This window comes from Odontesthes bonariensis, chromosome 8 (genome assembly GCF_027942865.1).
Source record: "Odontesthes bonariensis isolate fOdoBon6 chromosome 8, fOdoBon6.hap1, whole genome shotgun sequence".
NCBI classification, from domain to species: domain Eukaryota; kingdom Metazoa; phylum Chordata; class Actinopteri; order Atheriniformes; family Atherinopsidae; genus Odontesthes; species Odontesthes bonariensis.
In genome coordinates, this window is record NC_134513.1 from 26,677,197 (window position 1) to 26,700,982 (window position 23,786).

The 23,786-nt window shown below is 39.5% G+C and overlaps 1 protein-coding gene across 4 annotated transcripts in view; it reads left to right on the forward strand.

Annotated features, from left to right (window-relative positions):
- The window catches only part of LOC142385517 (NLR family CARD domain-containing protein 3-like), a 369,716-nt gene that overhangs the window by 304,936 nt on the left and 40,994 nt on the right, over nt 1–23,786 (forward strand). The window contains exon 1 of one of the 4 annotated variants that reach the window (XM_075472130.1): nt 15,939–16,027. The exons of the other annotated variants lie outside the window; for them this stretch is intronic. The gene's annotated coding sequence lies outside the window, so the exon portion shown is untranslated. Of the gene's footprint in view, nt 1–15,938; nt 16,028–23,786 lie in introns of those variants that run through there. 4 annotated transcript variants of the gene reach the window in all.

A 23,786-nucleotide genomic window follows, 5' to 3' on the forward strand; every position in this document is an offset into this window, starting at 1 on the left:
AATTTAGATGGTGTCTTACAAATGTTCTCCCATTCCTGGTGTTTCTGTAGATAATCTCTTAGCTGTAAAAATTTGTAGAAGTCATGAGCTGATAAGTTAAATTCTTTTTGAAGTTGTGTAAATGATTTCATTGTTTGTCCCTGGAACATTTGGTCAATATATATTAGTCCTTTGTCAGCCCATTTGTTAAATCCTGAATCCATGACAGATGGTACAAAGTCTGGGTTCTTTGCTATTTTAGTAGCCCTGCTTACAGAGTTCGACCGTTTCAGGTTCTTTCGTACTGCTGACCAAGTTTTCATTGTTCCCCTGATCCACTCGTTACCCATCCCGAGTTTCCTCCGAGCCCCTTCATTCAAAAATGGGAGTGATTCCAAAGAAACATTTTGACATGCATTTTGCTCCATATCCACCCATATCGAGTCTTTCTCTTTAGTGATCCACATAATTAAGGCTCTGAGTTGTGCTGCCCAATAGGAATTTCTTAAGTTAGGTAAATTCAACCCTCCCTTCTCTTTTTTGCTAAGAAGCGTCTTGTATTTAATTCTCGCTTTTTTATTTTGCCATAAGAATTTTGATATGATTTTGTCGAGTTTTTTTAGAAAAGCTCCAGAGATCACAATGGGCAACGACTGGAACAAAAACAATAACCTTGGCAGTATATTCATTCTTACTGCTTCTACTCTTCCCAGCAGAGTCAATGGCAAAATCTCCCACCTCGCCAAATCATTCTTTATCTCAATCATCAATTTCCCATAGTTAGCCTCAAATAACTGAGCTGTACCAGGAGTGATAGTTATACCCAGGTATCTAAACCCCCTTTTGGTCCATTTAAAGTGGACCTTCTCTTTAAGTTCTCCTGGACATTGTCCTGAGACCATCATAGCTATTGATTTGGCTTCATTCGTCAAATACCCTGATATTTCACCATATTCTTTTAAGTTGTCTAGTAACGCTGGTATAGACGTGGAGGGCTCACTTATATATGTTAATAAATCGTCCGCAAATAACGACGTTTTGTGTTCTATGCCCCCCTCATCTTTTATTCCTTTTATGTTTTTATTTTGTCTTATTGACTCCGCTAACGGTTCAATACTTGCAGCAAACAGCAGCGGGCTCAGGCAGTCCCCTTGCCTGACTCCTCTTTTGAGATGGAAAAATTCTGAGCAGCAGCCATTGACTCTGATCTGTGATTTTTATAAAGAATTTTTACCCAGTTTATAAATGCTGAATGAAACCCAAAAACCTCCAATGTTTGATACAAGAAGTTCCACTTCACGCGGTCAAATGCCTTTTGTGCATCTAGGCTAAGCAGCATGGTAGGTTGTCGATTGTTTTTAGTGCATGATATAAGATTTAATGTTCTTCTGATATTATTAGCTCCTTGTCTCCCCGGGATAAACCCAGTTTGATCTGGTTTGATTAATTTAGTTATATGTTGTTGCATTCTCTGTGCTAGTATGCTTGTTAATATTTTTAAATCATTACAGAGCAAGCTAACAGGTCTATATCCCTCACATGAAGTCGGGTCCTTGCCCTCCTTATGTAGCAGAGAAATGATGGCTTCTGACCAAGTACCTGGAGGGTTTCCTGTTGACAGAGCATAGTTAAAAACCTTGCACAATACTGGTGTAATCTCTTCTGCAAAACCTTTATAAAATTCTCCAGGGAAGCCATCTGTACCTGGCGATTTGTTACTTTTAAGAGTTTTTATCGTGTCATTTATTTCTTGTGATGAAATTGGTTTTATCATTTCAGATGCTTCCTCTTTCGTTAATGTCGGTAACCGTAGTTTTTTGAAGAATTCTTGTGTTTTGGTCTCAGTGAGATTAGACTGAGTGATTGTATAAGTTTTTATAATATTCTGCAAAGGCCTCTGCTATCTCTGTTGGCTTAGCTGTGATTAAATTGGAGCTGGGATGCCTTATTTTAGTGATTATTCTATTTGTTTGAGCTTTTCGCAGTTGAAATGCCAGTAACCGGCTTCCTCTGTTACCCATCTCATAATATCTTTGATTTGTAAAACGAAGAGCTGCTTTATATGTTAGTAGTTCATCCAACTCAAGCCTAATTTTTTTTTAAATCGAGAAGAATGGAGCTGTTAGATGTCCTTTTATGTTCTAACTCCAACTCTCTGATTTTGTTTTCTAGTCTTCCTTGTTGTTTCAATCGAGCTTTTTTCAATCTGGATGTTATTTCTATTATTTTCCCTCTTATGACTGCTTTTCCTCCCTCCCACAAAATCGATGGTGAGACCTCAGCGTTGTCATTTATTTGAAAATATTCCTTTAAATGTTGCTTTAGTTCTTTGATTACCTTTTCATCTGATAGGTTCGACACATTGAGTTTCCGGTACCTGAAGAAGGAGTCCCTGCCCAGCTCAAGAGATAGTGTGATGGGGGCGTGGTCACTTATAGTTATAAACTCTATACTGCAATTCCTGACTTTGTGTATGTGTTGTTTTGACACACAGAAAAAGTCTATTCTTGAGTAACTACTATGTGGGTTAGAAAAGAAGGTAAAGTCCTTCCCTTTAGGATTATTATGTCTCCATGGATCAATAAGGCCTACTTCTTTTATAACATTATTTAGTACTCTGGATTTTTTTGTATTTGGTCCTTTCTCTGGTGGCAGCCTGTCTAATTTACCATCCTGTATAGTATTAAAATCCCCCGCCATGATTATCATCCCTTGTCCATTACTGGAAACTATATTAGCTATGTTCTTGAAGAATGTTTCATTCTCCTCATTTGGGGCATAGATGTTTATTATCAAAATAGTCATTTCTCCTATTGTGCCAACCACCATAATGTATCTGCCCATATCATCTTTAATCACTTTCTCTGCAGAAAAAGGTAGAGATTTATTGATTAGTATGGCCACTCCCCTTTTCTTGCCATATGAAGCATGAAATACTTGGTTTACCCATTCCCTTCTCAGTTTTTTATGTTCATTCTCACTCAGGTGAGTTTTTTATAATAGTGCAATTGCACATTGTAGTTTCTTCATCTGACTTAATATTTTCTTCCTCTTAATGGGATGATTTAAACCATGCACACTATAAGACACCAGGTTCAACCTATTCATGATATTCTAAGTTTTTGACCGTCAGCTCTGTGTCACACCCATGGACTCATGTTTTTAGTTTTCATGTTTAGGTTATGTTTGTTTTTCAGTCCAGGTTTAGGTTTTTTGTCATGCTTTAGTTTCCCTGCACTCTGTTTATTAGTTCACTCACTTCACCTGTGTTTTTTCCCTCAGCTGCACTCACTCCCCAATCACTCTCACTCCCGATTTAGTTTCCTGCCTCCCCTTTCAGTTTTGCCGGATCTTTGTTTCATGTCAAGTTGGTAAACCCATGCGATACTATCATGTTCCACGTCGTTTTCAAGCTAAGTATTTATCCATGCCGTGTTAAGTTCCTTGTTGTGTTTTATCCACAGCTACGTTTTTTTCCGGCTCAGCCGCTTTTTATGTTGGTACTTTGTTTTTGTTTAATAAATTTACCTTGTTCTTTTGAAAAGTCCGCATCCGTGTCCTCCCTTCCACCCACAACCTGACACTCTGTTCCTCCTATAAATAAAACCAACCGCGCAAAACAGTACACAGCGAGAAAACAAACAAATAATACACATCTCCCTTTGAACTAATGTACAACAACAATGAACTCCCAAAAGTCCCATCATCAGAGAGATGTGGCAAAGTCTCTCTGGGGAAATAGCACAATGTGCACCTGCAACTTCTCAGATGTAATTAACTTGCTACTTACTTAAATTGAGCTCCAAGTTAGCTCATTCAACCAATTTTGACATTAATAGATAAGCAGTATTTAAATACCATAACTAGCTCTTTAATACTCTTTTAGCATTTTATTAGCCGGATATTCAGATTGTCCGTATTATATATACTTCAGGATTGTTTTCACTTTTAGATCCAGACTACTGTCTGGTCCTTACCACTGTGAACTTCAGAGTTCACTGCATGAGGGCTCGAAGGTCTGCCTCTGTGATGCATGGCTGTCTCCTCTTCCCCTTCTGACCTGCTGCAGCGGTCCAGCTGCCATGCATCCTCACTCTGTAGTTTCTCCCACTCGTCCTCCTCCACATGAATCCCCATGTTCCTCAGCATGGGTGCGGCCTCCATCAGTGTGGCGAATGTCTTAAGGCCCATTTATGCCCTACGGTAACTACGGAAACGGACGCTTTCACCCGGTTCCGGGGGTCGTTTCATCCGTCAGTTTGTCCGTAGGGCAAGAGCTTAGCAATCCGGTGAGCTCCGGGCGAAACGGAGCAATACCAGAGGAATTCGTGGGGGCAGTAGAGAGTCAGGAGCGTGTTGGCTCCGGAAGTTATGGAGGAAGAAGAAGAACGAAGAGTAGGAGATTTACCACAACCGTATACGAAAGGAACGGGTGTAAAAAAAAAAAAAACGCACAAGTTAATGTTTCCTAAACACCGGTTTCTTTGTGTGCAACTTCCTCAATTGACGCCATGTTTCTCAAACCCGCGGCCGACAATGACTCAATATATACCGCCCTCTAGAGGATTTCTTACAGACGTGCGCAATACGGACGGAGGCACAAACAGAAGCTCCGGGAGCAACGTATGGACCGGACAGACGAATTTCGTCCGGTTCCGTAGGGCATAAATCGGGCTTTAGTCCCTGTTTCCAGAAACACCTTCAGTTGTGCAGGCTATGGAGACTGTGCCTTTATGTTTTTCTCCTTCAACTTTTTTATTACATCCCGCACTTGTTTCCTCTTCTTCTGTATCTCGTTGGTGTAGTCTTGGTTGAAGTAGATGGTCCGTCCCCCATGTGTTATTTTTTGTTTCCATGCTTGCTGTATGATGCGGTCTTTCACCTGGTGATCAATGAAGCGGGCGATGATGGCTCGCGGGGGGGCCGTGCTCTCCGTCGGTTTGGCCATCAGCGAGCGGTGCGCTCTTTCGATGCGGATATCCGCGGCCGCGGGGATTTTCAGTGATGAGCGGATGAAGGCAGTCACAAATCCTATGGTGTCACCTCTCTCTGCTCCCTCCGGGATCCCGTGTATCCTTATGTTGTTGCGCCTTGACCTTGATTCCAAGTCTTCGCATTTTGCCGTTAACATGGCCTCTTGGTGAAGGAGAAAGGCGACTGATCGTTCCAGCCGCGCCGCCCTGTCTTCAGTCTCCAGCGAGGCAGGTCTCTCCACAAGTTCCCTTACATTAGTTTCTAGTCTCACCAGAGCTTTCTTGTTTTCATTTGCCGCCGTCGAGTCCCTTTTCCGGCATGGCTCCCCTCGCCGAGTCCATCTTCTCAGTGTTCGCGTATTCTTTTTTAGACCTTGTCTCCATCTATTTTTTTGTTGTCATTGACTTTCGTTGTCAAGTTTCCTTGACTTTGGCCCACTTTCCGTTGCTAATGATGTTTAAAAGAGCTAGTTTTAATTGGTTTCTTCGAGAGCTAACTTTTTATGCTGTCTTCTCCAACATGGCGCCACCGGAAGTCCAACAATACATTTTTAAGACAGTATTCAGTAAACACCTTATATCCAGGTATAGCAAGAAGTTCATTCATTCTTAGAGATTATAACAAATCTGAAAAATCAAATATTTGAACAAAATACTTAAAATTCCCAGTCCCCCCAAAATGTAAAGAAGTTCATTTCAAAAATATAAACAACATCTATCCCTCAAATGAATTTTTAAAAAGAAGATTTAAATTTGTTGTAGAAAACTGTTATAACTGCAAAACAAATCTGGAAACAACAGAACACCTATTTTATGAATGTGAGACTGTCCAAAATCTGTGGAAATCTCTCCGTGATTTATTATCGTCCAGTTCCATAAACACGGATTTCTGGTCTTTTCAAAACATCCAAGTAGGTGTAATCCTCAAAGATAAAATGACAGAGTTCTTGGTAAATAACCTCATCATAATCACTAAATATTATATTTACAAGTGTCGATGTGCCAAATCCCCACCTTCATGGCTTGCATTAAAAAATGATACATTCTCGTTCCAAAAATGTCTGAAACATGTAAATAATCCCCATGCAGATAGATTATACACACTCATAGCAAATCTTAACCTGTCCTAACCCCCTGTAACTGTTTAGAATGGACTTACCTTTTCTTTTCTCCTTGTTTTTTATTATTTATTATCCCCTTTTTTATCTTGTGCATTTAAGATCTTTGAATACTTATTTTTCTATAAGAGATAGCCCACACTACAATAATTTATTTTCTTTCAATTTTTACTATATGTGGAGGTGTGAACATGTGAAGTTAAAATAACACAAACTGTTTACTTTTGAGTATGTCATTGTTCTGTCTATGTGACATGTTTAAATAAATAAATACAATTTAAAAATTAAATAAAAAAACTTTGTCAGTTTGAATGTTTTACTGACAGCATTGTTGTCCCGTTGTGTCTGAAATGGAGGGAAATCTGTTCCAAAGTCATTTTGTTCATATGATGAAGGCAGCCAGCTGCAGTCTGCAGATTCAGTCTTTATGCTGTGAGCAGGGCGTTTCTGCCCTCTAGTGGCCACAGGTGGTATCTACAGAAAAGGTAAAGCTAGAGATGTTACAAATGACTGATACTTCCGGTGAGACCTTTCACAATAAAACGTTGTTAACGCTGTGCTGCACCTCACAGACGTAATATAAAGCTGTTTGATCTGATAACAGCGGAAACTTGTTTTACTCAGGAGTGACTGAATGTAAATAAGTTGGTGGCCTCTTAGTGCAAAAGGCGCAGGTTTTTTCTTCAAGTGTATAAAAAGCTACAGTTAACGCTAGCTAGTTAGCAGCAGTTAGCTAGCATCTTTGTTAGCTCCGGTTATATTTAGTTTAAAGGTTAAGTAGAGAATGAGTGAATGTGCTGCTAAAACGTGGCTACTTCATGTGACAGTAAATCTAAACGGAGCAGACTTTATAGTTCTCGCTGTACCGTGGTACTGGCAGACATCCCAAGTTCCGAAAACTCATTTCAGGGAGATGACTCAGTCTCCTCTCCTCCCCCCCCCCCCTCTGACAAGCAGTCGCCCTGGACGCTCGTTGAACAGAGCGTCGCTTTGGACAGACAGGTTTCACAAGCAACCTCTCCCCACACCCCTCTCTCTCTCGTGCCTGCGCAGTCGAAACGCCCAAGTTGCACGAGTTATTTAATTGCCTGCACGCTCTCACTCGCATTGAAAAAAAAAAAAAAAAACTCCCTCGAATAGTCTAAAATCCGGGATATTTTATCCGACTCGCGGGAATCCGTGATTAACTATCAATATCAGGGAGACTCCCGGACCTTCCGGGAGACTTGGGATGTCTGTACTGGTGATCTGACTTCCGGTTAAATCATGAAGCATTGATTGATGTAGCTGTGCGGTTTAACCGCTAGAGGGCAGTAATAACGGCCATTTCATTTCCCAGCGCTTCTTCATGGCAGATATGAATGAATAAACACACACAATAAGGTCTGTGGAACACAAACATGATGCATGATGAACTTCTCCACTGTAACATGTGTTTAGGTAGAATTAAGACTTCTGAGGCTCCAAAAACTTTCTGCTTTCAGCCTTCCTGCTGCACAGGATGCAGAAGCTGCAAACTCTCCTGAAAAACCTTGTTTTTAAAATGGAATTATTATTTTTCAGTGCTTTTGACAGTTTGGACTCTTTGAATATAAGGTGACACAGAAATATTGCATCATAATCAGACCTCTACGTGATGAAGGACACTGCTTGGCCACAGAGTTGGAAACATGGCTGCTGATGGAAACTGAAGTCTCAGCTTTTAACTCAACATGACACTTTTCTTTGGACACACTTCCCCTCCTGTGGGCTGATTCACTCCTTCAGGCATTAAGCTGCTGCGCTGCCAACATTTGGACACAATATAGATGCAGATGACTCTGAGAGCGTGTCCGACGGCTCAAATGCAAAGTTGATCTGTATGGATGGGGAATATTTTGCTCAGTTTAACTGAACGCTCACATGTAAAGTAGAAACACACAGTCTCATGTGAGGGAAAGTCAATAAGTGTCCCAGTTAGAATTCATTTGGACAAATAAAAATCATGGTATGAATGAATAAGCACTAAAGGCGTTGATCTGATACGTGATTGATAACAGTCGAGACTGATGGACAATCCCTGCACTTACACACATCTCAAGTAGTTTGTAAAAGGGGGAATAAAAGGAACTTTAATCCTTTTCAATTCTCATATTGTTATGTTTTCATGTTGTTGTAGTGGCTCAGGTTTCTAGCATCTAATAATTAAGCTTTTAACTTTATTTCTCCCTGTCTCCAGCCTGTGAGCTTGTATTTGGGCCCTTCATTTCTCTTCCTTCACTCCTGAGTAAAACAAGTTTCCGCTGTTATCAGATCAAACAGCTTTATATTACATCTGTGAGGGGCAGCACAGCGTTAATAGCGTTTTATTGTGAAAGGTCTCACCGGAAGTGTCTGTCATTTGTAACATCTCCAGCTTTACCTTTTCTATAATATATATCTATGTAACTATAATCTGTGGCCACTTGAGGGCAGAAACGCCCTGCTCACAGCAGAGCCGTACATAGAGAGAGTTTGGCCAACTATGGGTTCGAACATTTGAGCTATCCCGCTATGCTGATTGGTTCTGGGCTGGTCACGTGTTTCGTGGACGCCATGTTTGCTACCAATATTCATAATTCATACAGCGATCCCCACAGTGAGCTATATCAGAACACTTCAAATACATTATTAAATCATAATTAGTTGTTATGCCAATATAATGCCAAGCTGCAGTGCATATGGCTGTAGTGTAAGACCGGGTCAGGGGAAACAACTACACCGTTTCCCCCGTGACAAAAAACGGAGGAAATGATGGGAGATTAAGGTCAGAAGGAAGAACGCGACAGATTTCTCCGTGTTGTGTGAGGTAAATGTCATTTTTTTTCTCTGACTTTTGTTAACAATTACTTAAAAAAATAAAGTCATAATAGCATTAATATATACCATGCTCTCAAAAACTCCTGACACCGCTTAAGAAATGAATTAAGTTTGAAGTTAGTCAAGCCTTATGCTAACCTGTAGCTAGGTAGAAAATTAGCAGCTACTGTCATAACATCAGTAATATAACTCGGATGCAATATAACACCTACTGTGAAAACGACGTGTGCATTTAATTCATGTCGATGTAGACAGCCACATTTCGGTAACACCTAACTTTGCCTCAGTTACTAAGTTATTACTGTTATTCAGTAGTTAGTCATGAACATTTTGGATGTATTGAACTTGTGTGTATTTGGCCAATTTAGAAATGAGAGTTTTATTCATGCATGTGTTTGTGAAATAAGAGATGTCTGGTTAAGAATACATGATAACTTATTGATAGCTTTTGTAAATAAATTAGCATTTTTCTTTTATCTGCAATTCATTTACTTCCATTAAAAAGTCACTGTCATTTTCCTTTTAGGAGCACTTTGATGAAAAACAGTATGAGAGTGGCAGAGCAGATGGCCTGAGGAGACTCAAACCGAATGCCGTCCCAACCAAGTTCATCTTCACACCACCAGAGTGCCCCGAGAGACCCACCAAGCGCAGCAGGACAGAAGATGAACTGTGTCCCGGTGCACAGGAACACATACATGTTGACCGTTCCTATTGTTCTACGCAAAGCCATACATCTGTTGAAGTTCAAACAGGTAAATATGTTCAAGGTGTTCAAAGTGAGAACTGATTGAAGTTAGTCTATTTGAAAATGAGGTATCCCCATAAGGACAGGAGTGCAAAATGCAGCCACAAAGTTAATGTAACATGTACATAAATATCAATTTATTGGATGTTATAAATTCTTGCTTTATTTTATATGTAGGTATTTATTTCCACTAAAAGTGACAATGCTTTTGGCTAATCAAAATAATAATTGACACCATTATTATTCATTTTGGTAATGTTTACTAATGTTTACAATTGCAAACGTGAAGTCTGACCATGACTGATTTTATACCATTAAATCTTTCTCACTCTCTGTGCAGTCTGAAAACAATTATACTGAATTGATAGTGTCCAATTCAACCCATGTTTAGTTAGCTTGCATACATGTTTCCACATTTAACGAGTGTGTGTGTTCTTTTCTTCTGATTCTTTTTCAGATATTCAAGTTGACCATGACCAGTTGGATCTGATGGACAATGCATGCACTGATAAGGCTGTAAGCAGGTACTGAAGAAGGCCAAAGACATTGGGCTACATGTGACAGCAATAACATCAGACATGGGTGCTTCAAATCGTGCACTTTGGCTAAGTTTTGGCATTGTTTGCTCTAAATTCAGTAGGACAGTAAACAAAGTTCCCCGTCCCATGGAAGAGGGCAGGTTTCTGCATTTCATTGCTGATGTTCCCCACATCATCAAAAATATGAAAGCGGCACTTGTCAATGGAAATGACATCATTTTAGGGAAGGAGGTTGTTGAGAAGTTTAATTTAACATCAAACACAGTCACTGTCAAGCATGTCAAAATGCTCCACGATTTTCAGCAAGATGAAGACCTGAAGCTTGCCCCAAAACTGAAGGAACACACACTGACACCATCCCACTTTGGTAAAATGAAGGTGTCCAATGCCTTACACTGTTTCAGTCATTCAGTGAGCTCCGCACTGCGCTACTTAGTGCATTCAGAAGGATTTGACACAGATCTTCTTACCACAGCGTGGTTCTTAGATTTTTTTCAACAGATGGTTTGATCTCATGTCAGGTAGACACCCTGTCTGGCACTGAGTCAGGTCAACCAGGATTCATACCAAGCTGCACTGTTACATCTGCGCTCGGCCATATGGGGGATGAAGAACATATCTATCGGGGCAAAAGGCCATTGGAAACCTGTGCAGTCAGCTGTCGTACTTTCCACATCATCAATTCTGGATATTCAGGCTGAGCTTCTCTCGCAGGGCTTTCCATTCGTCCTGACATCTCAGTTCTCCCAGGACTGCCTGGAAAACCTCTTTGGCTGTATTAGGATGAGAAACCCAACACCTTGAATTTAAGCAAGCACTCAAAATCAGAACCGTTGCACAGTTTTTGAAATGCCCCTCAAAAGGTAGTTGCGAAGAAGATGATGGTGCTTTTCTTGCTGAGTTCCTTGATCAGCCAGGAAATCATGCCATTACTCTGCCTGTGGATCTGGAGCTGCAGCACCTTCCATCATTTTCAGGGCTAGTAGATGCAGAGAGGAGCAGCCTGCATGATGCTGGCGGGTACTGTATCAATAAAGTGGTAAAACTGAAAAAACTGTTCAGTGTGTGTGAATGCTGTGAAGGATTCTGCGCCGCAGAAAGGTCCGGTTCAGAGGCTCACAGCTGTGAAAGTATTCAAGGAAGGCTGCTTGGTGTTCTGCACAGATGTCTGCTGGGAGCTATTTGAAAAGGCAGAACAGCTGTTTAGGGCCAGTGAAGACCACTTTGCTGGTAAAGAGAATCTTCTACTGACACTTGTAAGTCAAACAGAGCATCTCATGCAGCACATCCATTTACCAACCTGTCATGGTATCAAACACCATCTTTTAGTCAGTTTTTCACTACACGGTTACACTTTCATGCTCGGAAGCAGCAGGGACAAATCCCAAAAGCTAAACTGAACAAGTCAACGGGAGCACGAGGGAGCAAAAGCATGGCCATGCGGGAAATGGTTGAAAAGCTGAGATGATAAAGTGGGAAGTGAACAGCTTGTTTTTGATTGTTGATTAATACATTGCACTTTCACATTGACCCTCCAGGAGAAGAACATATTTACTTGTTTGTGTGTGTTAGTGTTTTTGAATTTAATCTAATGATTTATCTGCACATGTAAGCATAATATAGCCTACTGTAGCCATCAAAAATAGAACATATTGAACTGATTTCATATTGCACTGGATGTTAGTGATTGTTTGAACTCAATCTAATGAGTTATCTGCATTTGTAAGCATAATATGGCTATCAAAAAATAACAAATTGATCTGTTTTTTATATTGTACTGGATGTTAGTATTTGTTTAAATTTAATCTAATGATTTATCTGCACTTTTAGGCCCAACAGCCTAATAAAAAAAAATATATATATATTATCTTTTATATATCTATTTGTATAGGTCTGTTAGGCCTAATGACTCCCATTATTTTATATAGCACTTTGCATGCCTTATGTTTCAATGAATGTGTAAATATGTGAGAATTCTATTGCACTCGCTCCCTGCAGAACAATCAAAACTTTCATCAATTTTGAAACATTTGATACAACTGTGTGTGTTGTTTTTTTTTGGGAGGGGGGGTGTGTGAATAATACTAATGACCATAATGATCACAGACAGTAACACAAGTTTTATTTGTATTATTTCTATTTCTATTATAATTATAATTCAATTAATAATTATTCTACATATTCTAATTCTACATATTAATAATTCCTCTGTTACGGATGGAGATGTGACTAGGCTGACTACAATGCATGTACAGTACTTTTAAGATATTCAAGGTAAGTAGAGGCTGGGATATTAAATGTGACCTGTTTTAGAGATATTGCTATGTCAAATTTGCAGTAACTACAATATCCAACCCAATACCAAGGCATTGAAGGCATTTTTCTCAGTTTCAACATAGACGTAGTTACTACACTTTGCCTTTGTAGGGCAGTATAGGCCTATCACATTTTCTTCAATTGCCTTTTTGAATGCACTGCCTTACTTAAGGCAACAACACGGAAAGCAACGCGAGTTAGGTCCTGTGTTAACAGGAACCTCTTTTAAGCTAACTCCAGTCTCTCTTCTACCCCAGTTCTCAAAAATATTAGAAAAATTGTTCAACACCAGACTAGAAAAATGTATTGAGAAACATAAACTGCTTAATGATGGACAATACGGATTTAGACCAAAGAGATCAACCACAATGGCAATCATAGACGCTGTAGAAGAAATCACTGATGCAATAGACAACAAAAAGCACGCTGTCGGAATTTTTATAGACCTGAAGAAAGCATTTGATACAATTGATCACGGTATCCTACTCCAAACATTAGAAAAATATGGCATACGGGGAGTGGCCTGGAACTGGATTAAAAGCTATTTAACAGAGAGACAGCAATTTGTGAAGTTGGGTGAGTTTGAGTCTGAACGAATGGGCATTGTTTGTGGTCTGCCTCAAGGTTCTATACTGGCCCCATTACTGTTCAGCTTATACATTAATGACATATTTAAGGTCTCTAACGTACTAAAAATTGTATTATTCGCAGACGATACAAATTTATTTCACTGTGATGAGAATTACAGTAAGCTAATAGAAGAGGTAAATCATGAATTAACTAAAGTACAAACATGGCTGAATAGGAATAAATGATCACTCAACCTAAACAAAACAAAAGTTATCACATTTGGAAATTATAGAGAAAAAGATAAATCAGCAATTAACATAAATGGTACTGAAATAGAGAAAGTAGCCGAAATCAAATTCTTAGGAATCATAATTGATAATAAACTGAGCTGGAAATCACATATCAGACATATACAGAAAATGGCAGCAAAAAATATTTCAATAGTGAACAAAGCTAAATATGTTCTAGATCCTAAGGCTTTGCATATATTGTACTCCTGCCTGGTATCGCCATACTTAACCTATGGAATTGAAGTCTGGGGAAATAACTATGAAAGTTTGCTTCAGTCCCTAGTAACAATACAAAAGCGAGCAGTAAGAATCATTAATAAAGTGGGTTACCTTGAACACACAAATCCATTGTTTCTGCAGTCCAAAATATTAAAACTTCAAGATTTAATTGATTTCTATACAGCACAGCTATTGTTCAAAGCAAGTAAGGAATTATTACCGACAAATTAGTTTAGTTTAGTTTAATGTTTATTTAACAGGGACAGTGCACAACATACAATTGAGCCAGATTATAGCCACAAGGTTAATTTTCATCTGTAGTTCCTGGACAGGAATTGATGTTAAATTAAAAAAAAAAAAAAGAAGATTAAAATTAATAATAATACAAAAATATAACAACAAAACACAATATTGGGTGAGACTATGTGCAGAATAGGCCTACAGTATATTGCATGACAAGTAGGCAAACGCAATTTAAAAATAAACTAAAGAAACAAAAACATGATATATGATAAAGTAAACACAAGTACACAAAATCAATTACTAAAAATGTCCACAGTGCTGCCCTGCTTTTAGCCACTTCTTAAGACCTGATTTAAAAGTACTAAGTGTGGTGCTTTCCCTGAATGAAAACAAAGATTGTTCACCGTCATGGTTTAGGGGAAGGATACAGAAAGCTATCTCAGAGATTTCAGCTTTCAGTCTCCACTGTGAGAAACATTGTGAGAAAATGGAAGACCACAGGCACAGTTCAAGTCAAGGCTCGAAGTGGCAGACCAAGAAAAATCTCGAATAAACAGAAGCGAAGGATGTTGAGAACAGTCAGAGTCAACCAACAGACCAGCACCAAAGACCTACAACATGATCTCACTGCTGATGGAGTCACTGTGCATCGGTCAACTATTCGGCGCACTTTACACAAGGAGATGCTGTATGGGAGAGTGATGCGGAGGAAGCCTTTTCTCCGCCCACATCACAAACAGAGCCGCTTCAGGTATGCTAAAGCACATTTGGACAAGCCAGCTTCATTTTGGAATAAGGTGCTGTGGACTGCTGAAACTAAAATAGAGTTATTTGGGCATAACAAGGGCCGCTATGCATGGAGGAAAAAGAACACAGCACTCCAAGAAAAACACCTGCTACCTACAGTAAAACTTGGTGGAGGTTCCACATGCTGTTGGGCTGTGTGGCCAGTACAGGGACTGGGAATCTTGTTAAAGTTGAGGGACGCATGGATTCCAATCAATATCAGCAGATTCTGGAGACCAATGTCCAGGAATCAGTGACAAAGCTGAAGCTGCGCCGGGGCTGGATCTTCCAACAAGACAACGACCCTAAACACTGCTCAAAATCTACTAAAGCAATCATGCAGAGGAACAAGTACAACGCTCTGGAATGGCCATCTCAGTCCCCAGACCTGAATATTATTGAAAACCTATGGCGTCACTTAAAGAGAGCTGTCCATGCTCGGAAACCATCAAACCTGAATGAACTAGAGAAGAATGGTCTAAAATACCAACAGCCACAATCCAGACTCTCATTAGAAGCTATAGGAAGCGTTTAGAGGCTGTTATTTCTGCGAAAGGAGGATCTACTAAATATTGAGCTAAGGTTTTATTTGTGGTGCCCAAATTTATGTACCTGCCTAATTTTGTTTAGACAATTATTGCACACTTTCTGTAATTCATAAAAACTTCATTCACTTCTCAAATATCACTGTGTTTGTTCCCTATATGATATATTTAACTGAATTTTTTTATCCAAACAATCAATGCTTTATAAAGGTAAATCAGGAAAATTAACGAGGCTGCCCAAACTTTCGCACCCCACTGTATATGTATATATATATATATATATATATATATATATATATATATATATATATATATTGCTTTAATTTGAAACTGCATTCATTTAATTGTTCATTTAATCGAGATTTAAATTTTATTTGTTATTTCAATTGGAATGTATTGAATTTATTTCTGTGTTAATTTGTTTTTTTCCTGTATTTATTTCTGCATAATGTTCCCTTGTATTATACTGATCTGTTTATAATGGGCTGTTATTGGGACAATAACTACGGGGAGAAATGGGAAATAACTGAAGTAAATACATCTATGAATGAAATCTGTTTAAAAAATGAATAAAAATAATGCATGACGAGGTCAAAATAAGATAAATAAATAAATAATTTTAAAGGAATAAGGATCAATATGGTGTAAAGGAGAATCAAACTGAAAACTGAGGGACTTTAACACACTTAAATGAATGCAGTTGACAATTAAAACAGAAAATCCCAGCGCGCTCACACACCCACGCACACATACACGTGCACGCGGCCCACGTGATTTCCACTAAATGCTCGAAATGAAACTAAAGTGTTCAGGCTCCATTTTGAGTTAACAGCAGCAGGGTGAAACCTGAAGTCAGCATCAGGGTGAGTGTGAACAACATTCTTCTTCTATTCCTCCAGAGTCTGAGTGCGTTTACAGGCTGAACTCTTCCACACAAACTGCTTTTATTGAACTGTGGAGTCTGTGAGGGTGTTACTTCCGGCTCGGTGAGACTTTGAACAGAGGACACTCCTTAATTTGACATGTCCGTTCAGATAACTGAACATTTATCTCCATACAAACACATTTTAGCGTCTTTTTATTTTTAATAGCATGTTGAAATCTCCTCATCTCTCGTGTTTCCTCCCACACAGATAAACATGTCGTATTCAACACTTTAAACATTAATAGTTTGAGTTGAAACTGCGCGCACCCCGCTGGAGCGCGCGCGCTGCGCTGTGACCAGAACAAGCGCTGCTTGTCTTATTTAGATCTTATTTTCCTCCGTGTTTGGGAAATGTAAAGTTCAGACATCCCCAGTTCCAAAAACTCATTTCAGGGCAGTGGCGTGCACACATAGACATCAGGTGGTGCTGAAGCACCACTACCTCTGCCCTTTATCAACGAAAGTGCCCTTTTGTAACTTCGTTGTTTTTATTTAAAAATTATTATTATTAACATTTTACTGAGGCAGGTTTTGAAATGATCTTTTGAAAACCTGAGCGATTAAAAACGACTGAAAACAATGCCCCGAAATGAGCCACCTCCTCGCGCACACCCGACCTCTATCGCTCTTCCTGTCACGTGAACTCGCGCGGTCGCGCGCAGGGCGCACCAGATGCGCTGCAGCAGCACAGCAGCTTAGCAAGGCAAGGCAATTTTATTTATAGAGCACAATTCATACACAAGGCAATAAAAGCATTAAAAAGAAATGAAAAAAATAATAATAAAAATGAAAAAAAACATTAAAAATAATAATTCATTCATTCATTTAAAAGTGAAGAGTGCAGATAAAATACTTTCAGGTGTCATATGCACAGCTAAATAGAACTGTTTTCAGCCTGGATTTAAACATTGTCAGAGTTGAGGCCTGTCTCACATCTTCTGGAAGACTGTTCCAGATGTTAGGAGCATAAAACTGAAACGCAGCCTCACCTTGTTTAGTCCTGACTCTGGGCACCAGCAGGAGACCCCTCCCTGAGGTTCTCAGAGCCCGAGTTGGTTCATATGGCTCTAACATGTCAGAGATGTACTTTGGCGCTTGACCATGAAGAGATTTGTACACAAGCAGAGCTGTTTTAAAGTCTATTCTCTGAGCGACAGGAAGCCAGTGCAGAGACCTGAGCACTGGACTAATATGGTCGTATTTCCTGGTTCTAGTCAGGACTCGAGCAGCAGCGTTCTGGATGTACTGCAGCTGTCTTACAGCCCGTTTAGAGAGGCCAGTGAGCAGGCCGTTACAGTAGTCTAACCTGCTGGAGACAAACGCATGGATTAGTCTTTCTAAGACTGGTTTAGACACTATTCCTTTGATTCTGGCAATGTTTTTTAGATGGTAAAAAGCTGCTGATGTTACAGATTTAATGTGGCTGTTAAATGTCAGGTCTGAGTCCAATATTACCCCGAGATTTCTAACTTTATAATTAGGTTTAAGAGAGAGAGTCTCAAGGTGACTGATAACACTTTCAGGCAGGTGGCAGGCAGGCTTCTTCTCCCCTGCCCCACCAGCCAGTAACATACAGATCAAGTAAAATCGTACCGTTTTCCCTCTAAGCCCAACGTGTAATCACTTTGTTGTGAAGTAAAATCTCATACAAAGTCTCATACAGTCTCATAAAGTCTCATACAGCACCAAACAACTAAACATTTTTAGCTGACTGGTCACCTGGTAAACTAGTTTAACGCTCTAGCCCAAATAAAAAAATACCCATCTGCCTTCATGTAATGACAACAGTCAGTAGCCTATAACTCCTTCTCGTACTTTTTGGTCTCTTTATTGTCTTTGTCTCTGTCTGTATATTGATTTACTAATTGCAGCAGAATGCCAAGAAAGGAGAGGCTGAAGAGAGAAAAGGTAAAGGAGCTACAGCAGGCAGCCCAGGGAAGCAGCTCTCTACTTTCCTGGATGAAAGCAAAGCAGCTAAGTAAGCAATTAAAGAGCAGCTAAAGACAGAACTAAAGGTCATCCACTCCAGCTTTACTTCAAAGAACCTACAAGAAATACTTTCAATACTGAGGGAAAACAATGGCCAGCTGATCTTTCCTGCCTTTGTCAAAATGATCCAAATATATGCAACATTACCAGTGACGACTGCTTCAGTTGAAAGATCATTTTCCAAGCTGAAAATCATCAAAAGTAAACTAAGAAGCCTGTGTGGTGAAGAAAGGCTCTCTGACCTTCTCTTGCTTGCCATTGAAAAAGACATTGCAATAAATCACAGCGAGGTCATCAACATCTTTAAAGAAATGGCACCAAGGAGGAGGCTGCTTTAGAGAAGTACAATTTAATTTCATTCAACATGTGCGTGCCATTTTTTTTTTATAATATAGTCTTCTACTTCTTCTAAAAAGTGCCCTTTTCCCCCCCTGAGCACTTGCCCCCCAAATGTCTGTGCACGCCACTGAGGCTGACGCTCATGGGAAATATCGCTGACTATTATTAGTCTGATCACATGACAGTCGTTTGGACTTTTTAAGAAAATATTTGCAACTTATCTCCATGAAAATATGAAATATTTGTTTTAAAAGTTGAGTCGCAGTTATGCCATTCTTGTTTTTGCTTCATATTGTAGAAATAAACGACAGAAATGTGATTTCTGATCAACGTCTTTGGGTGATAAGAACTCCCATCTGCTGAAAGAGGTTTGAATGTTTTCATGGTGCAACAGACAGAATCATTTTCCATCCAGATGTTCAGAAGAGTCTTTGAGCTGCTCTGTGAGCGCCACAAACACACTCAGCTAACATGAACTCACCTGATTTAATGTAAATCAAAGGGGGCGGAGCTTCAGACCAGGCGAACCAGTTGCATCAGATTATGAAAGGACACAAACACACTCTTTGTTAGAAACTTATCATGTATGTTACCTTGGTGTCAGGTCAATTTGAGATCTTTCAGTTACATTTACTCCTGCTGTTTTACTGTTGCTCTTTAACAGAACTTTAGACGAGCTTCGTCTTTGTTCACCTTGTAAAGACACTTTGAAGGTAACAATAAGCGGACTTATTTACCTGCGGTGAGTCCTGGCTGAGTTGATAAATGTGTCCTCCCCTCAGACGGAGAAGATATATATACATGTTTCTAAAGCTTCAACTTGTTTTTTCTCATTCGAAGATAAACTAATATTTATTATTCAGTCACCTCTGAACTCCCTTTGGAAAAATGAAACTACAAATATAATAAAACTACATCTCCCAATGAGTCCTTGACAGCAGCTGTGGAGGCTGACGTTCATGGGAAACTGAGTTGAACTTTACTGTTCTGCTCACATGACAGTAGTTTGGACTTTTCTACAACATATTTGCACTTTATCTGCATGAAAAGACACGAAGGTGATGATCACACAGTGTGTAGAGTGTGAGCTGTCAGAGAGGAAGTGGAGACACTTTGAATGACGGCTGGATGAAGCTGCAGCTCAAACCCTGAGTGTGACGTTGCTGTGTGTGAAGACACTTAAATGAACATGTGAGATATGAATGGGAGTGTCAGCGTTGGAGCAGGTGCTAAAAGCTGACCTTTGAGCGCTATAAACTCATAAACTGTGATGAGCTCACCTGATTTCCTGTAAATGAAACAGGACCGAGGTGAACCACATTCAGACGGTTCAGGCTCCATTTTGAGTCGACAGCAGCAGGAGGAAACCTGAGGTCAGAGTTAGGGTGAGTGTGAACAACATCATTCTTATTTCTGTCAGAGTCTCTGAGTGGGTTTCCTCTCTGTGGACTGCAGAGGAAGGAGAAGCAGAACTCAGCAGTTTGTTTCAGGTGTTATAACAAAGCTGATCGGACGGCTCTGATACAAAGAACTGATCCAACTCAGGTGTAAAATCATCAAGTTCAGATTGTTTCAGCTTTCTGATTCACTGTTTAGTTCAGATTGTTGGATGTGAGGCAGCTGTTGGTCTGAGTAATGAAGAAGGCAACAACTTTCATCCTCCAGCAAAGATTTTCTTTCCTCTGTAGCTGCGTCACTGCTGAGAGACGCGTTGCTATGATCACCACTTTCAGAACATTTCTGTTCCTGAATCATTTCTACAGATTGTGAGACGTCTCATCAGAAGCTGGATCATTACTGAAGGAGTTTACTGACAGAATGAGTGAATGAACATGTAAATAACACACAGATAAATACAGTGAAGTTGATCAAGTTTAACAAACCGAGTTCAACATAAAACAGGTTTTTAATCAGGCTTTTGTGATGTTGGAAGACTTCAGAGCAGCTTTGGCAGCAGTAGCTCATCTGTAAATCCAAACTCCACACAAAGCTGCAGACTGACAGCTGATCAGCTGATCCAGCTGTGTCAGCACAAACTGAGTCTGACGGCTCGGAGGAAAGAAATGACGTCTCATTTCTCTAAAAGTTCTTTCTGACATGGAACAACAACCCAGTCTCACAGAAAAACGTGTAATGGCTACGTTGGTCCACAAGGGAAAACGTGGTATTGTCACAATTTTGGCCCCCAAAATTTGGCCTATTCATTTACATTGTTTCGCAACTAGGTCACGTGACTATCAAGTTTCCCTCAGCTAAAAAAGGAAAATGGCCGACTGTCAACCTTTTTTCTGTGAAAAACATAATATTTTAAGAAAGCATCTGTATTTGTATGCATTTCGATGGAATTTATAGATATAGCCACATAACAATAGTGACCTTATCATAGAAATGGTTGATAAAACATTATCAACCATTTCTATCAGTGGGCCATTATTTCAGTGAGCCAGTAGAGAGAGAAGGCCTGTTATCAGGCATGGGCTTTTTTTTCTTTTTCAACTTTATTGACCAAACGTGTATCTCTCATAATATATTCATCATAAATATATTATACTTACATATAATCTGTCTTTATGCAACTATAAATAACCCTGGCAAACCGGAAGTACTACGAGTACCGTGTTGATTTTGTATGATATTACATGGTGCGGCTCTAAAAGTATCTGAAGTAAATTTATTTAATTTTTCTTTGTATTGATCATCGAGATCAAGTGTAATTACTAATTAGGCTGTACTTGATATTTGATATATTTAGTAGATGTATGTTTTTACAACCCTACTTTGCAAAACGGAAGAAGCTGCTAACCCAAAACCACATTTCGACAAAAATAGTTAGAATATCTAACATATACCAACATCTTGACTTTTTTCAAACCTCAATCATATAGATGAAGTATAATTACTAATTCGGCTGCACTAGATATTTGATGTATTCAATATATATATATATATGTTTTTAACCCTTAGATGCATAAGTGGGGTCAAAAATGACCCCGAGGGTTGTTATTCTTCAAAATCTCTGACTTTAAAAGTTTTCACACTTCCATATTCCAGGTATTCCTCATAAAACATGTTTGTGACTTGAGGCCATTTGAATTTTTTTTAATGTTTTTATACATTTTAAGAAATTGCAGTTTTTGTGTCACTACCCCAGTTTTTCATAAGCGGGGTCACAAATGACCCCAAGCCTTTCCTATAGAATCTCAAGGGTTTGCTTTGGGGACCTTTGATTCTTACCAACTGTGAAAGGAAGATGCAAGAGTTTCTATGCTCTCTTTGTTACGTGGGGTAGAAGAGGTCAAAGAGGAAAGATAAAGAAAGCATAGAAACACTATCCTCAAGTTCAAATTCAGGGTCTGCATATAAAAAAGACAACCTGAGAGCAAGCAAGGAAACAATATGGCATTCAGATAAACTGACGTTGGGGTCAAAGAGGAAGGAGACAAGTCCTGCTGATATCTGACTGGCTAAGTCAACTGGGGGGCAGAGTCTGACTGTTACTGAAACCTGATTAGCTCTAAACAAAAGTTAGAAGAAATGATAACGACTATCTAGATATAACAATGCAGTAAAATGAAACAAAATAAGAATAATCAGAAGGATAGAAATAAGAGGCTTCCTGCCTGGAAGAAAATATGCATACTCCTGTGAGGGGAAATCTGTATCTGGACTAAAAAACTAAAAAAATTCTGAAGCGGCACACAAAACTCTTCTTATCTCACACACTTGCATCCAAAACTTGTTTTTTTTATGACGTACCCTGAGACTGTACAGTCACGGTCAAAATTCTTGGCACAGCTGAGAACTCTTGGACTCTTGGTTTGAAAAAAAATCATTTTTCATAATTTCTGGGAATTTATTATTTGAAATATTAATCAATAACTTATAGATGATACAGTGTAGTGTCACCAAACGCTTCATTGGTCTTAGCATCTTTATTTAGGGTTGCACAGTACACAATACCAAGGAGTGTCTTTCTTTGGTGTTAATAATAATAATAATATTTCTAATAAAAATTCCCAGAAATTCTGAAAACTGAATTTCTTTCAAACCAAGAGTTGTAGTGTAATCTGTAGGAGACAAGTGACATGTGTAGGGAATTTGGTGACACTACACTGTATCATCATGAAGTTATTGATTAATATTCCTAATAAAAAATTCCCAGAAATTATGAAAAATGATTTTTTTTTTCAAAGCAAGAGTTGTAGTTTAATCTGTAGGAGGCCAGTGAAGCGTGTAGTGAGTTTGGTGACACTACACTGTATCCTAGTGAAGATATTGAATATTTATTGATTCTTTTTTGTAACGTCTTTCTTGGGTTGCACTTTGTAGACGGTCCCTGCTCGCTGCTCTCACAGCCGGCTGCACAGAAACACTAATGTTATTGGTGTGGCTCCGACGATGGCTCGTTTTGATGAAAGTTAGGTTGTAGCTCCTTGTCTGTCTTACTACGGTTGAAAATATTCTTGTTTTGTGTTTTAACAACGTCTCACTTCTGAGTTATTGATCCCGGAAGTCCGAATCTGCCAATATCTTTCCAACTTTACCGAACTGGAGAGCAGGTGTCTGACCTGCTGCAGGGAGCTCGTAAGGATCAATATTTTGGATGCTGGACAGTTTCTCCAAATACTGCTGCTTTGCGCTTGTAATAAGCTTGTCCCTGTAAGATCCCTTTTCTTTCGCCTTATCTCTCTGCATTGCTTTGCTTTCTTTCTTTCTTTTGTATTAGTCTCTGCCCTGCCGAAATGACAAATGCGGGAAGATATCCGTTAAGTTAATGGCGTTGCCCCTGGCAACCAATAGATTCTTCTGCCAACATGGCCGACCGGCCGACCGGAGTCACGTGACTCCTCATTCTCAATAGTAGATCGTAGGTTATTACAAAAGACAGTTTTCGTTTACAGTTTTCGTCGCTTGTATCTAAACCATGCCTACTAGATGTATCATCGCAGGTTGTAATAATAATAATAATCAATTACATTTGTAAAGCACTTTTCAATTCATACGGAATCTTGTAGTAACACTTATGAGGACGGGGTAAGCTTTCACCGCTTCCCCAAAAGATGAGACCATCAGGAAGGTGTGGATGAAAAAGGTGAGGCTAACTCGAGCTAAATGGAAGGGACCATCGCCCTCTAGCTCAGTGTGCAGTGAACACTTCACTGACTCGGACTTTGACGATTCGGGGAGGCATTATTCACAGTTTGGCATGAGCAAATAAAAAAATTAAATCACTCCAGGAGTTCCGTCTGGATGACGGCCGCCTCCAGCGGCACCCCAGGCCCACCAGGACCCAGCCCGACGACCCGCTCGGGAGGACCGGCGCCGTGATCTCTCGGCAGGACACCATGCCACAGGCGCCCCGCAGCTGA